This window comes from Dendrobium catenatum, unplaced genomic scaffold (genome assembly GCF_001605985.2).
Source record: "Dendrobium catenatum unplaced genomic scaffold, ASM160598v2 fragScaff_scaffold_1595, whole genome shotgun sequence".
Taxonomy (NCBI): Eukaryota; Viridiplantae; Streptophyta; class Magnoliopsida; order Asparagales; family Orchidaceae; genus Dendrobium; species Dendrobium catenatum.
The window spans coordinates 1,027,944-1,044,308 of record NW_021320057.1 but is presented as its reverse complement, the minus strand read 5'-3'; the positions used below and the strand labels follow the sequence as shown (position 1 = coordinate 1,044,308).

The 16,365-nt window shown below is 33.3% G+C and overlaps 1 long non-coding RNA gene across 1 annotated transcript; it reads right to left on the bottom strand.

Annotated features, from left to right (window-relative positions):
* Window positions 1–4,214: 4,214 nt before the first annotated feature.
* Window positions 4,215–15,253, bottom strand: LOC114581198. The gene is made up of 2 exons (XR_003703072.1): window positions 15,122–15,253; window positions 4,215–4,518 (listed from the first exon to the last, which is right to left on the bottom strand). It is a non-coding gene; the product is annotated as an uncharacterized LOC114581198 (long non-coding RNA).
* Between the last annotated feature and the right edge of the window lie 1,112 nt (window positions 15,254–16,365).

Genomic DNA, 16,365 nt, shown 5'->3' with positions numbered 1-16,365 from the left:
GTATTACAAATAATATACTTACATATATACTATCATCATCTATTTGTAACTGCATAATTTAAATCATATTACAATAGTTTATTTAAAAATATAACAAGTTATAATAACTTTAAATACATAATTAATACAAATTTCTTACAAATGAATAAAAAAAAAAAAAAAAAAAAAAAAAAAAAAAAGGGGAATGTGGAAAACCAAAATATGCATTCAATAGTGTGGAATTCAGTTTTCTACATTCTTTTGAATGAGGAAGACCAAATTCCGCATTCAACACATTCTAATTAGGGAATTCAATTTCCTGCATTCAGGGAATGTGTGCTTTACTTCTCCATATTTGATCACCGCTGTTTGTCCGGGTGGTGAAGAGCCGGTTGGGCAAAGCTCAAATCCCTGATTCAAATTCTTTGTCAAGCAATAAAAGCCTTAAGTATTGGCCCGTGTAAATTGATATGAGTTGCATATTAGGTCCACCGGTGTTTTCAATGATCTAAAGACACTGCTTCTTCGTCACAAAAAAAATAAATAAATAAACTTGTTTCTTAAACATAATTAACTTTAAAACTTGCTCCTTTTTATAAATTACCCTTTTTGTTTTACCCTAGCTTTGGTGGGCTACCTTCTGGACGGCATCAGTCTCTTGCACTAGCAACCGTGGGAAGCCTGGATACTATTAGTTGATCTTCATGCGTTACTTTTTGGCTAACGGAATCCATCTTTTCCCCACACCTACAACATGGTGTTTGGGAATGGATTTTTTTTTTTTTTCTTTTAAGAACTGTTGTACCATTTTCAAATTTTATGAGCATTGCTTTGAGCGGCGAGAGATTATTATGTGCGGGCACCGGATCGCTTGAAGGCGAATCAGAGCGCACCATATCACCCGATACACAATGATAAACAACTACGGTACACAACAAAAGAGTGACGTGATGCGCTCTTATTCGAATCCGGACGACTTCTGGTGTCCGGATAGAATAATTTTTCTTGAGCGGCTGATGTTCATCATTCTTTTATTCCTCTGAGTTGATTTGGAGCTCTTTGCAACTTCAAATTAATTTGTTGGAATAAATGGGCCATCAAGCTTTTATGAGAGTAATGAAGCTTCCTCCTTCTACCCTGACATCCATTAGAAGACTTCATTCACCAATTTGAGTTTCATTCGACTAAATTGTCTTTTTTATGGTTCATATTAAAACTGTGCTGCCGAGAAGAGTGAGTTCATGAATATTATCTTGAAGGACAAGCTTTGTTGTTATTAGGACCAATTCTACCATGGAGTAAGCTTTCTTATATATAGAAGGGTAGTGGACATAATAAACTAGTTTGAAGTCTTCTTCCCTATATATAGATGATGACTTTGTTTGAAATGGCTTTCTCACTGTTTCTTAAAGCAAATTCTTAGTTAAAAATTAAACTTTTTGTGTTAGATAGTTACTTTAAGAAACGGTAATAAAATTATCTCAAACAAAGCCTATGCCTACTTTGTTGTTAGATTCTATATTTCTTTTGAACTTTATTTTTCTTATATTAGTTTAAATTATTTAGCGGCAATATTATCACTCTCCAAAGATTCTCCTACACATGATAGACGGTAAGAGATTGCTGAAATTTGGAAAATGAAAAGAACAACAAATAAGAGACTTATGGACATGAATGCGACTAAAATTAAAATGAAATTAATACCAAAATTATGAAATGAGAATTAAAAAAAAATGCATATTAAATAACAAATAAACTTGCATTGAATTTGTAATGAAATCCATAACTAGTCTCCAAGGGGTAAACAACCCTCCCCCGCTCTAAGAACACTTTGAACCCTTGAAGAATCCATGACCCAAATTTGGACAGTGAAATGAACAACAACGTCTCTTAATTTATTAAAATTCTTGTAGGGCCCACCACATTAAAATGTACATAGATAGGCAAAAAATATAACATCACAAAACATGTGAAAAGGTTCCAACTCATGTAATTCACCACCAAATTCTCAATAGATACATACAAGTGGGCAGAATGTGGTATTTAAAATCTCAAAATAAAAAACTATATGCACCCTAACAAATAAACATTCATACAAGTTATAAGATTCAAATATTTACATCATATAAGTGCACCAAGAAGCATACAAATGCGACATGCAAATTACTAAAGAATGTGTAAGTGCATATTGTAAATGCAGCATAATCGTACAAATGCAGCATATAAATGCATTAAAAATTATGCAAATTTGTACAAATACACTGAAGAGCATGCAGGTGTAAAATGCAAATACACCATATGACATTTAAGGGTCTCAAGAAAATGTGCAAGTGCATCATACAAATACACTGAAAATATACAAATATATCATGTAAGTGCACCGATAAACATACAAGTGCATCATACATGCATATCAAAAAGCATGCAAGAATCCCAAAACCAAACTTGTCTGCATGATTTATGACAAATATGTTCTACATTCAAACTAATTGTCTGTAAATATTCTATGGATGAGAAACAAAGTCAACTTAAATTTCACTTCGCATTAAGTACATATCTACTTCGAAAAAGTGACACTCGTTTTTAAATTTTTATAAGGTCTCTATTTCAAAATTAAATTCATCAACATGAGCATGTTCACAGGCAAGTTATCCTAACAATGATGTAGAATCATAAGTCACATCTTTTGAAGTCCAATCCCCAATGTCCCCAAGATTATAGAGTGGATAAGACTTCCATTTCTTGATAAGTCAATTTAATACTAATTGAAATAGGATTTCCAACCGAGGCAAGCCCAAAACTAAATGCTCATCTGCCAATCTTACAAAATAAATATTTTATTTCACAGTTGCACAAATTGATTGATGCCTTCAACCAAAAAAAAAACATTATGAAGAATATAAACACTTAAAATGATCCTCTACGACTAAATAGAGATTACAAGATCCAATGTAATAAAACTCAAATATTTCAATCTTGACGATAGTCGTATTAACAGCAAATATCAACCAAAGAGAAATTGTATCACTAAAATGTTCTCAAATGTCAATACTAATAATTTCATCATTTCAGGACTGACTTGATAACCAAAACTAAAAAATAATAATTTTCTTATCAAAAGTATCACTATGATCACTCTTAAAGATCAGAATACCAATAACAATGTGAAAAATATCCTCTATGATCACTCGCAAAGAATATCACTGCTAACTACTAATCATGATCCTTGTTAAACTTTACACTACATTTATTTTACTACCAAAAAAAAAAAAGAATCAGCTCTATTAACCCATCAAAATGATTCAAAATATTTCAAATACATTACATTCCATTTATATTGCATTTCAATTTACTTTGTATTTATCCTTTTACCAAATCAAACCATAAGAGTAATATTCACCTGAGAAAAAAAGAATCCTCAAAATTCTAATAAAAAAATGTGAATGTTGACCTGAATTACTAGGTTTATGAGAGAACGCATCATTTATAATAAATTGAACCAACTTTTACTAGAAAACACACACACACATGCATTAATGAAAGATTATATCATTTTTATATAAACATGAAAACAAGTTATATCCAGTAGCCATTTAAGAAAGAATCATGCATTTTATTCTCCAATATTTCAAATTCAATTCTCTCAATACTTCATAAATACATATTGAGAGTAATTCAGACTGAAGTTTAGACCACCTTCAAAGAGACCTTAAAATAGGAAGGAATTATTCTGTGCGGAGTTTGGATCGGGACAATCGTCCGATTTACTTAGTATACTTAGTAAATACCACACAAATATTTGGTAAATTTTTTTGCTGAGTATTTATATAGTATTTTCTAAGTATACTTAGTACATTGGACGGTTGTCCCGATCGGATTCCGCACATAATAATTTCTCTAAAATAGGATATGAACATTCCAATTCTTTCGATAGAATTGCCATAAAACTAATGACTGGATGAATCACTTTTACGCCTGTTACAAATAATCACATATCAAGTTTTATAAACAACGACCAAGACCTCAAAGAAGAATAGATGAAAGCTAAAATTTGCAAGCTCAAATGAACAAAAAGGACGAATATATAAATTCAAAATTTCTTAAACAATTAAAGTCACCAATATCTAAGCCAATATTTTCAGCATAAATAAACATATATATATAATTTTGATTAACGAAAATCAATTTGCTATAAATAGAATATATAAGTTATCAAATTATCACCTCACAATAACATATTCAGCAGAATATAAGAAATAAAAATATAGAAAGTTTATTTCACAAAAAATGGCACAAATAATACCTTCAACGATGGAATTATTATATCTTATGTCAAGCCCATAAAATTAGAACTGAATCTCCTGCAAAGCGAGGAGATCAGAGAAAAATATTGAGAGATCAGAACGTTGTTGTTATGGAACCAGCCTCTGTGGGTCACGAGGGAAGAGCGAGGTCTGACGAATGTTGCTAAGACCGCAGAAGAGCATAACCACTCGCTCTAGTCCTACTCCGAAGCCACCATGAGGACATGCGCCGTATCTGTAACAAAGAGAAATATATTAACAAGAATATTACAAAATACTAACACCAGGTAATACATACAGAGCTGCATCGCTACGTTACATGGCAAAATATAAGTAAAACTCATCATATGCGACATGGCATTATTCATGAAGCATGGATATGTACTGCAATATAGATATGATAAAGACATGACCATGGTAAAATTGTTAAGAACTTGGGATATGGATATGACTAGATTAAAGCATGTGTGTGCATATGCATATATTGTTCTTTTTTATGTCTCTTTTTTTTGTTCAAAGTATGGTTCAATTGGTTGAGTATTAGTTAGGCCACAAGAATTAATTCCATGAGGATTGACCCTTGTGACATAAATTTATAAAGCCATGCTTATCACATGGAGTAAAACAATCTGAAATATGTAAACTTAACAGCAATCTAAAATAGTTGACAAATAGATCATTTATTTATGTCATCAAGAGGGTTCCTTGATTTGTTCTATTTTCCAAAGTTTGATATGCATGCATCCACCGTTTATCCATCAGATCATGCACGTAAGGATGCTAATACATTGAGTCGAAAATGTAGGGCTCATACATTTATAAGGAGACTCATCCCCTAGAAATTATCATCAAGACTTGTAAAGCTCTAGAAGAAATCACATCCAACATTACACATAAGAATTGAGAGTCAACCATTCAATAATAATTTGCATGCCTAATAGGTCCTCTTTATAACCTAAAATAAGTAATTACTATGAGTCTTTCAGGAATTAGCCAAATATTGCAAGTTTTAATTCAACACACTTAAATCCCAAGAATAATTAGTTTCCAAATTTAATTTTAACAAAACAAGAAATTCCCACTTCCAAAATCTCATTCTGGCAAGTTCCCCTCCAATTTATGCCCCTTACTACAGTGACAAATAAAGCTTCATGAGGAAAGATTGAACAAGGAAACAACAAGCAGTCATCTACTACAATAACGCATAAGAATACAATAGAAAAAGCTCAATAATAGAACATCCAACAGTCATCCACTTCAGTATCCAGGAGCCGAAATAGTATCAACATATACAATTAATGCTCATATCAGTTACCCTCTAAGTATCATGGCTCTATTTATTCCATGCATGTTACCTCATTTATCCATGTGCTTATGGATTTCATCTCACCAATCCGTTGGTCTATATTTATTGTAATTAATTGTATAATTAAATTTTAGTTCCTGATTTTGTATACTTCTTATTAAGAAACACTTCTACAATTTATAAAAATATGGGTCAAAATGATGGAATAAGATTATATGCAAAAATCAGCCATCTAATAAACAAGTGCAGTTGACAAATTAAAATTCCTAATAGAAAAGTATAGGTACGTAAAGATGAAAAAATTGGTCAAATAATACTACATAGAGAACTGGTTTTCAGCGACTGAATGAATAATATGCCAACAATTGAAGGGGACTTAAAGAGAGCATACCATTGAGCCAAACTAGATAACTCATGTGCTGAACATGAAACTAAAATAACTGAACTAATGAATCCAATGGCTAAACCAAAAAGAGTTGCAGCAGCAAACCAAACACACCAATGTAATCAAAGCACTAGAGAATATACCATGTTCTTAATAGGATCATCATCATACGCATGCTTATAAGAAAATAATAATATAGTGTATTAGTTCGACAAGTTTTATGCTAGCTATAGTGACAAAATTAGAAAGTTTTTCTAATTAGAGCCCAATTTGATTTTTTTCAAAAATTACTTCAACTTTCCTCATCCGAGCTTTGGACCGACATTGACAAATTTAAAACAAAAATAATTTGTTAAATTTATTATTTTAACAAAATAAAATACTAAATAGAGGATGAGAAAAAATTTACGTGTAACACATACTTTTTTGTATTCTAGAAGAGTTGAAAGATTACTTCATCATAAATAAGATTCAATATTTTTTCTCAATATATGGGACTAAATTATCATTCATCCATTGATCTTCAATTGTATTTCGTAATTTATTTTTTATAATAGTCATTGCAGAATAAACTCTTTCAACTCCTATTATAATGGGCAACACTAATGCTAATTTTAATAATAGATAGAAAATAAGAGGATATAAAATATCCTTCCTTCTCTGAGTTATTTTCTCAGCAAGACTTCTAATATCTTTTAAAGATGAAAATTGTGCAACAATCCGCATATCTATAACACAAGTTTCCAACTAATTATCAAGGATCATTAGATTTACCGGAGTGAAGCCATATGGATATAAGTGTCCCATTCTATTTAACTTGTCGTTATTGAATGCATATAATTATTATTATTTTTAATTTAAATATAATATACTTATTAAAAAGAATTTTTTTTAGTTATATTTTATATTAGAGAAAAATTAAAATGAAATTCTAGTTCAAAATTTCTATAAACCTTAAACTAAAATTTTAAAAAGTAATTACTCACAATATTTGTGATCTAAAATTATCTTCAAATAATAGAGAATTAAAAATATTCAATAAAATAAAAAATTCTAAATTGATGGTCAGAAAAATTTTAGTTATTGAAATTAAATGTATGGTTTTAAAAGTAAAATATATTCTTTCCTTTCAAACTCAAAAGGGTTATTAATGTAAAATCTGTCAATTAAATATAAATTCAAATTATAAATCTTACTCAAGCATAAGCACATGTTCATGATAGGTTCTAATGTCAATGCAAATTCAAATTCAACAACATACAACATTAAAATAATCCATCAGTAACTATAGATCTTCTACTATTTCACCTCTAAAAGTACATTTATGAACAATAATTTCTTTGATAAGATTAGATGTGACTATGCATGATTCTTATGTCGATAAAGATTTTACAAACATGAGAAGGTAAACATTACACATTTTGAACTTTAATTACGAGAATGGTAGTGCTAAGAGATTGCTCGCAGCGTTGCTTTGAAAGCATTAAGCACAATGCGAAAAGGGTTTTTTTTTTTGCTTCAATGCGAGAAACTCAAAGTGAAGCTACATTTTTACTAATTAGAGTATTCATAATTTCTATATCATATGCGCATATATTATATGTATAAATTAGTTATTTAATTAATAAACTTACACCACATTATGGATAATTTTTTAGCACTATAATGAATGTAAGAATACTTAAAAATAAAGAATATACTTGTTATGTTTTACCTTGAGCTCGTGGCAAAGCGGGGAAATAATGCAACAAACACATCTTGCTGTGAGTTTGAGCTTCATAGGCAAGCGATATGTGAGCTAGCGTGTTGCTTCACTTCGCTCCTAAAGCGTGCTTTAAAGAACATTCTTTCATAGAATGCCTTAATATTCAAAGATCTGGTCAAGACCTCATCTAGGATTCTTAGTAAATTATACTTTAAAGCATCTACACTCAACCAAAACTAATAGTCTTGAGGCGAACAATATTTAATTACAAGATCTATAAACCCATCATTATATTCAAGACACTAAAAATATTTTATTTACAACTCATATTATTTGAATGATACATCTTACTAATTAAATTTATGTCTCATGTTAGCCCAATTTTATTTTGCTTACAAAACTATACCTACATAATTGAACATGTCCTACTAATTTCATTTGAGTAATTTCAACTCATTCAGAATCCAACAATGGTAATCTTTAAAGTATTCTAAATTATCAATATATTCTAAAAGTTCTCCAAAGTTACATCTCCCATTGAAGATAGCAATGTAATTTTTATCAACACAATAGTTGTGCTGCATTCATTTCGAACCATAATTTATCTAGTTTTATGTAAATTGGATATTTTTTATTTTTTTACCCACTTCTTATGTCTCACATTTAAAGAGCATGGTGATGTAATCATAAGATCTATTAACAATTTAAAAAAAAAAAATATATATATATATCTATTAACAATTTAATGTAGGACATCTCAGGGTATGGAGTTCACCAATATAAACTTAGCATGTGCTGAACAAAAAGTAATAGAAATATGAGAATTCATAGTTTCCAAACTTCTATTTATGCAAAGATTTGTCTCTTATAATGAAAAATCAGAATAAGCTTTTTTATGCACTCCAAATGATGATATAAAAACACTGAGATATTAAATTCCACAAAAGAATCTAAGCATAAGTATAAAAGTCAAGCATCAAATAAGATTCACAAAATAAAAATATTTGATATCTCAAACTTGACAAAATCTTATTCATACACACAAACCAATCACTAAATAATTTAGATTAAAGAATAAGGATAGAAATCAGCTATTAAAAGATTCAGGATTCACACTACTACAAGAAGAATCATCCCCAAAAAGTTATCAAAATTTGCAAAATACTAAAATAATGCATATCCAATTAATTTCTCAAATTCCTCTAGGATTTAGTCTAATATTGCATGTTTCAATTAAACACACTTTGTTTTTATGATTCAATTAAACACACTTGAATTCACAACAATAACAAGTTTTCAACTTCAATTTTAGCAAAACAAGAAAATTATACTTTCAGAATCTCATTCTAACAGATTTGCCGTTAATTTCTGCTTTTCTGAGAGATTGAGAAACCAGAAAATTGGAAGAAACCCATCATCTGAACAAGGCTAAAGTAGAAAAGGTCGAATAAGGAAACAATCAATAATAATCTACCCCAAAGTATTAGATGTGGCCTTCAGTGAAAGGTTACCAAAGTTCCACTTTGTTTAGGAGCTTCTTTGATATGTGTGATTCCTTTAAGAGTTGGTAGTTGAATAGGTAAGGTGATGGAGGTGGAGGTGGTTGACCTAGGCAAGGGGGAGTGTAACTCGAGAGTTCGTTGGTGACTTTTAATAATTTAAGGTCAGGCAATGGAAGGGGATTGAAGCCATGAATAATGTTAAGTTAGGAGTGAAGGTGAGTTATGGAGTAGATGGTTAGGTTTCAAGTGGTCAAAGAGATTGTAGGAGGAAGGAAATCAATATTAGGTGAGGATACCTAGTTTTGGCTAAGAACTTGAAGAAGGCCTTTAGAATTATTTTTTATTGCAATAGGTGATGGGAGATGAACTTAGAAAGGTGTTAGACTGTAGGGATATATAAGAGGGATTCTAAGAGGGGTCGTAAGAAAACAGAAAGAATTATTAGCTCCACCACCGAGGAGAACCTATGTATAACCACCAAACTCCAACCAAAAGACTTCTCAAATTTTTCTTTCAAAGAATTAAGCATTAATTTTATTATAATTCTCTTTTTGATGTGAAACAATGAGAGAATTGCGTGCGGAAATTAAAACATGAATTAATTAAAACTTGCCAATACAAATTTATTACCAATAAAATAGAGAATTAAATTTATTCTAAGTAATCAACTTGCTTAGGCGAAGATTTGCTTTGAGTTCACCAAACAATTCATAATATTTCAAGATAAAAGACTTACTTAAATGCTCATAACAAAATCCCACAATTAATAATGAAAAAGTTCACTTTGAGCACCCTCTCACTTGTTCACTCTTGGGCTTTAGCGGAGAAGAAAGAACCACACGAAGATGGAGAGCACCACTACGGAAAAGGGGACGAAGGACTTCGTTACCGGAGAGGTAGCCACCGGTGGAAGTGGTGGTGGATGGCGTCCGATGATAGTCCAAGCGTAGTCTCGAAACTGTCGGTCGATGATGCTCACAAGAATCGGGACGACTCGATCCAAGTATTCTTCAACTGTGACGTCGTCTTCAAATCCAACGTCAAAGCACGGAGATCGTAGGATATTAATGCTCCCGTCGGCGTTGAATATTAATCCCCACTCAGCTCCGGATCCGCCATTCAACATTGAGGGGTGGGAAGAAGAGAAAGGGAGGATGAGTTGGGCCGTTAGCTAGGGAGGGGAGAAGAGAAAATTTGAATTTAAATTTCAGATTTTCTTGGCTTGGAGGGAGAAGTTATTTTATCATTAAACCTTCCCTAAATTAAATTAAGAGGGGGCGGCAATTAGGGGGGAAAATAAGGGTGTAATAAGTAAATGCCTGGGTGGCAAGGAGAGAGAATATGTGAGATGGGTGGCCGGCCAAGCAAGGGAGGGAGAGAAGGAATTTGATTAATTAGTGGGGATGGGTTTGGGTATGGAGGTATGGTGGGGGAAGGAGAAAACAACGAACTAAATAAAGAAAAGCAAGAGCTCACCGGCATGGGCTGTTGGGTAATTCGGGTGGAGCCTCTCCTAGGTCTCCTCTCTTTCTCTCAAGCTCCCAAGCAAGAAGACAAAGACAAATTTCAGAAATTTTATTAATCAAACATTAAGCTCATAGAATAGGAGGAGACCCCTTTATAAAGGTCTCAAAGCATGAAAATAAAAGACTCACATGCCCATCGGGCTACAAGAAACACTACGCCTTCATAAGGGAAAAATAGTCACTAATGCATGAAATAAAAGATACATAAAATAACATAGAAAAATATCATAAAATGACATGGCAACATCAGAAATATAAGCTCCCGATCGTAGCCGTCGATCTATGATTCCTTCGCCGGTAAACCTGCCTAAAATGTCTGTCGATTACCTCATCATTCTCCCCGATCAAGATCCCATGGTTCCGTCGTCCCGGACCATCGTGGTCCCTGGTCTACTTAGAGGACTTGGTCGACCCAACCTGACAGAAGGATCCTTGTCGGCTATCATGGGTTGCTTCATCCAAGGGGACCTTGTAGACCTAGGATGAATATTTGTCTAAGGAAAAAAATTTGAATCTACCTTAGCTAACAGAGGGCTTTATGTCCTATCGATTATATTCTATTGATACATATTTCAAGGACTTGATGCCACTAAGGAACGTATTGGCTCTAGGCATAACCGTTATCTCGTGATGCCATTTGGCAGCAGAAACACTCGGTTCAGAGGGCCTCGGTCATAACCGTTTACCTGCAGTGCCATTTGGCGACAAAACGGCCTGTTAGAGGATATGTACCACGTCCTTACAGGCAAGAGACTGTTTTGAAAATGAATCCTAGTAATATTCTCGACCGGACATTAGTTCTTTGTGAGCTAAAGTAGTTTTTCAATTTGTCCACCTCGATAAATTATTGTGGATGGCGGATGGATTTTGTTTTAAGTGATTTGATAGATTATTTCAATTTTAAATATTCTACACTTGGATAATTTTTGGAATTTTGGATTTCATGGCCATTTGGGATGGCAATTTGAATATTTGATAATAACCCCTTCTGTTGAGATTTTCTGTTAATAAGGTCATCATCGGGGTGACTTTGGGGTCATTTGAAAGTGTTTACATCTTAATGGAAGTTTGAACTTTGTAGAGGTTTGGAGGTATTTTGAATGTTTTGGAAATAACCCCTTCGGTTGAAATTTTCTGACAACATGGTCATCATTGGGGTGAATGGGCATTTTCATTGACTAAACATTATCGACCCTATCAACTTGCTGATAGGGGATCGAGTTTGTCATTTGTATGATTTTATTTAATGAATTTCCTTTGTCATAGACCTGAAGGCCTTATATAAACGCATAAAACAAATATTCCGGTCCACACCTTGATCGTATATCTGTTCAATAATTCGAGCTGTGTCGACTCATATATATCCATGTAGAAGGATCGAGCTCAAACTTGAGTTCATTTATTGACCCGCGCAGCATCCCTAGATATTACGTGTGTACCCTTAACATGCTTGCCGCCCATGCAGGTTTTGTGATTGCCCTTGCCCCTTTTGTGTACATATGTGCATACATATTATAGTGGATATGCGGGGGCATTTCTTGGAACATCTGACGGGCCTTCTACGACGTCTCGTAGAAGCTTGTATTTGTCATAATATCTTTGTGTTCGCCATTAGACTTCATGTCGAGTACACAATGGGTCTTCTACAGCGGCCCGTAGGCACTTACATTCTCCATATTCATTTGGCATATTATTCCTAGATAATATTTTGAGCATGTAGCGGGTTTCCTACAAGAGCATGTGGACATTTGCATTTGCTATATATCATTCTGCCTTTGGCTTGTAGAAGATTAGTATATTTGTTGGCCATTGAACAGAGGTTGAGTGTTGTAACAACTACGACTTACTGTTGGCTAACATAAATAAGACACTTGTAGGTGTGTCGTTATGCATATAACAAATCTTCCACTATTATTGATGGGTATTCGTATTTTCTTCAATCTTTTATTCTTTCCAGCTCTCTGGTATCACCCATGGTCGAGTTGTGTTGATGTAAATCTTCTACTACTGTTTATAGGATACCGATGTATTCTCTATATGAATATCCTAGTGTTTACTACATGTTGCGTTTGCATGTTTGCAAGCAAGTTGCAAGGAATTCAAGTCTTCTAATACTATTTACGGACACTTGTATTCATCACAACTCTTCTAGAGTCGCTTGTAGGGATGTTGTATGCATTACAAATGTAAAAAGTCCTTGCCCTTATATGATGTGCTACGTGCATTGCAACTTGTTGCTTTCATTGCATATATTCCTGACAACCACTACCAACATTCCTTTCTATTTGTAGGCCAGGAGATGCATACATTCCTTTCATATATATGGTTGATCTCCCACATTGCTCCATAAGACCTCACATGTATTATAAGTGTGTTTCCCTTTGCTTGCGGGTTGTGTGTTAATTGGTTTGTAAGCAGAGGTTGACCGCATGGAGATTATTGCATTCATCGTATATCTTAGTTGTCACTTGCATGCAACCTATTGCATAAATTACTTGCCTTTTTGTTATGTTGCTAGATGATTTGCAAATGAAATTTCCATTGCTACCTGTGAACAAGTCAAAATCTTCATTGTTCATTTGCCTACAAACAAATCATGTATATAGGGCTTTCAGCATAAGTCCTTGTGCACTTGCTTGCATGGTTGGCAAATGTCACAATTAATCACCCTCATATGATTTGTAGTATCCAGTCATGTCTTTGCTTGTAATTAGATTGCACTTCACTCTTAGTGATTGCTTATAAACACTCTTGCATTTTGTTCAAATCAAATCCCTTGTGGCATGAATGCCTTGTCTTTCAATGCATAAATTAAAGTCCTATGCAATTCCATTTAGCTCAAGCTCGTATTCAATTTGAGTCAAAGTTCTTTATGTTCATTTGATTCCTTGTAGTTGTTATTCAAATCAAGTTCTTCTTGGTTCTCTATTATGTTTAAATTCAAATTCATAAGTTCATTGTATTCTTTGTCAAGTTCAAGCTCAAGCCCCTTGTGGTTCAGATCAGGTTCAAGTTCCATGCCATCATGAGTTTGATTTTCTATAACTTGTTCATTTGAGCCAGAGTTCACAAGTCTTTGCTCGTCATCATTTTTAATATTTCCAAGTTCAAGTTCTTTATGCTCAAGTTTGATTTAAGTCATTTGCTTGTTTATTCAAATTAGAATTCAGTTCATTTTGATGATCAAATCAATGTCCAAATAAAGTCCAAGTTCTTATTATTTGGTCCAAATTAAGTTCATAAGTCCCCTATTAATTTTTTCAAGTCCTTATGCGCTTCAGTCCAAATTTATACAACCTCCCGGCGTCTCCCCTTTTAGGGGAAACTACAGGAGTCTTAGCCTGCCCGCCACGTCAAGAAAGACGTGCACGGTTGGTGTCGTGGGAAATCGCGACCATAATTTTTGTCCTTCACCACGCTAAGAAAGGTGTGCATGGGTCTTCCAAAAGCACATGTTTTGAAAAAATGCAGTTTTTCCCCGCGTACGGGTACTTATGTTTTGCCCCACCATACTAAAAAAATGCATAAGGTTTGCCCGCCTCACCGAAAGCACCGCACCAAGTTCTCTCCCACCACGCTAAGAAAAGTGTGCATAAGGAATCCCTTGGCGCACAGCTAACACCAAATGCAAGACTTTAGAGGTTCACCCGCCTTGTCGCAAGCACCGCAATGAACTTCCTCCCATCGTGTTAAAAAAACGCGCATGGGTGGTTGTTCGACACACTGTAAGCGCTGAGGACGGGGTTTGGGTTTAGAGAAAGTTATACCTGCATCGACGAGGTGGTGGTGACAATGAAATGCATAAGAAACTTCTTCCCCCTCTTCTCTTTTTTTTTGTATTTTCTCATTTTTCTTTCTTTTCCTTTTTTTTCTTTTTTGTTTTGAAATTTCTTTTCTTTATTTTATTTTATTTTTCTTTTCCATCTTTTTTTGTATATTTTTTTATGTGTGTATATATATATATATATGATATAACAACTAATAATACATTAATAGGTAACTATGGTTATAGTATATAAATAAAAAAAAGTTAAAATATACTTACCAGGCCGGGTAGGACCGAGTTGTTTGGGTTAAAGATTTAGTTCATAAGAGGAAGAGGCTTCGGCTACTACAAGTTCGACTAGGAATAGAAGTGCTCGCAGCAAGAGGAATCAGGAAGAGATGTCGAAGGCTATAGAGTTGTGAGGTGTTTGACAGCCTTGGAGTCGGACAAATGTTGAAACTGGCGACGAGAGGTCTGGCTTGCGGGAAAGATCATGTGAGAGGAAGATCGGTGCTTGGGGTCGTGGATTTGCGGCTGAGTGCATATTTTAGAACTGATCAGCCGTGTCTTAACACAAGAAATTCTGCTTATCATAATTTGAAATAGCAACAAGTGAAACGTAACCATGGAATCAAGAAGGGAACATACCGAAATGAATTCACATATGCGATATTGTATTGACATCAATTCACAAGCCTCTGCTCGAGATGTTAATAAGTCAGCTATGTGCACTCTTTGAGCTCCAGAGATTATCTCCTCACCTAGAAAAAATCAGGAGAAGGAATTAGTAAGTTCTTTTAGAAAGTAACTGCTGCATGCTGTTCTGCTGTAAGGCTAAAATTAGTAATACCATGTTCCCAGAAAATCCTGATATATATTTCACCTAATTTTCTATGAACTTTGTCAGACTAATAGCATACCAACCATTAGTGTTTTCATAGAAGAAACACTCTAGGAGACACAGGTGTACGCAGGAAAAAAAACTAAAAACCCCTGGTCAAAGTTAAATTTTTATTATTTTAATTAGAAATCAACAATAATCAGTTTTAAATCGTTAATCTAGATTAATTTCACGGTTGGTTTTGAAATATCGGCAATCTTTTTAAGTGCAACCTACTGATGCTAGAACAAAACAATAAAGTTACAAGATTCTGAACAAAGGGATACCTTTACTTTTGATCTGACAAAAATGCACAGAGGATGCAGTATATATATATATATACTATATATATCTTATATATATATATATATATATATATATATATACTATGAGAAGAATAGCTGTTATCCACTCAAAAAGATTTTCATGTTATGATCTTCGAACGCAAGATTAAACCAGTCATTCTTTTCAATATCAATAAAACTTATGCGATGAGCAACTTCAAGACTTTTTAAGATCATTTTTTTCATTAACCCAGGCAACTCACTATTTTCCAAAGGCAGTTGAATGGATCCGATTGTAATGAGAAGGTATATCCTCTGATTTTACTGTTAGACACCTCTTCAAATATGTCATATTAAATGAAATGGATTATTCGTTAAAATTTAGTATATATTAACCGTATAATTTTTATAGGTGTATATATATGAATACGTTAAATCTTTAAATTTAGAAGTTGCCTTCTATCACATGTCATCGTATATGATCAACCTCTTTTGTCATCATGCTCAATAAATGATTTAAATTATTAGCAAAATTAATGAAATTTGATACTACAAGGATTTTCATACTTTGCAAATTGCGATCAAATAATATATCTTGATAGTTTGGAATATTATAAAAGCAGATCAGACTAGCACCTTCTCCTACAGCCTACACCCTCTATCTCTCTCTCTCTAATCGCTCTCTCCTCTCTCTCTCATAGTATATATATATATATATATAACTTGAA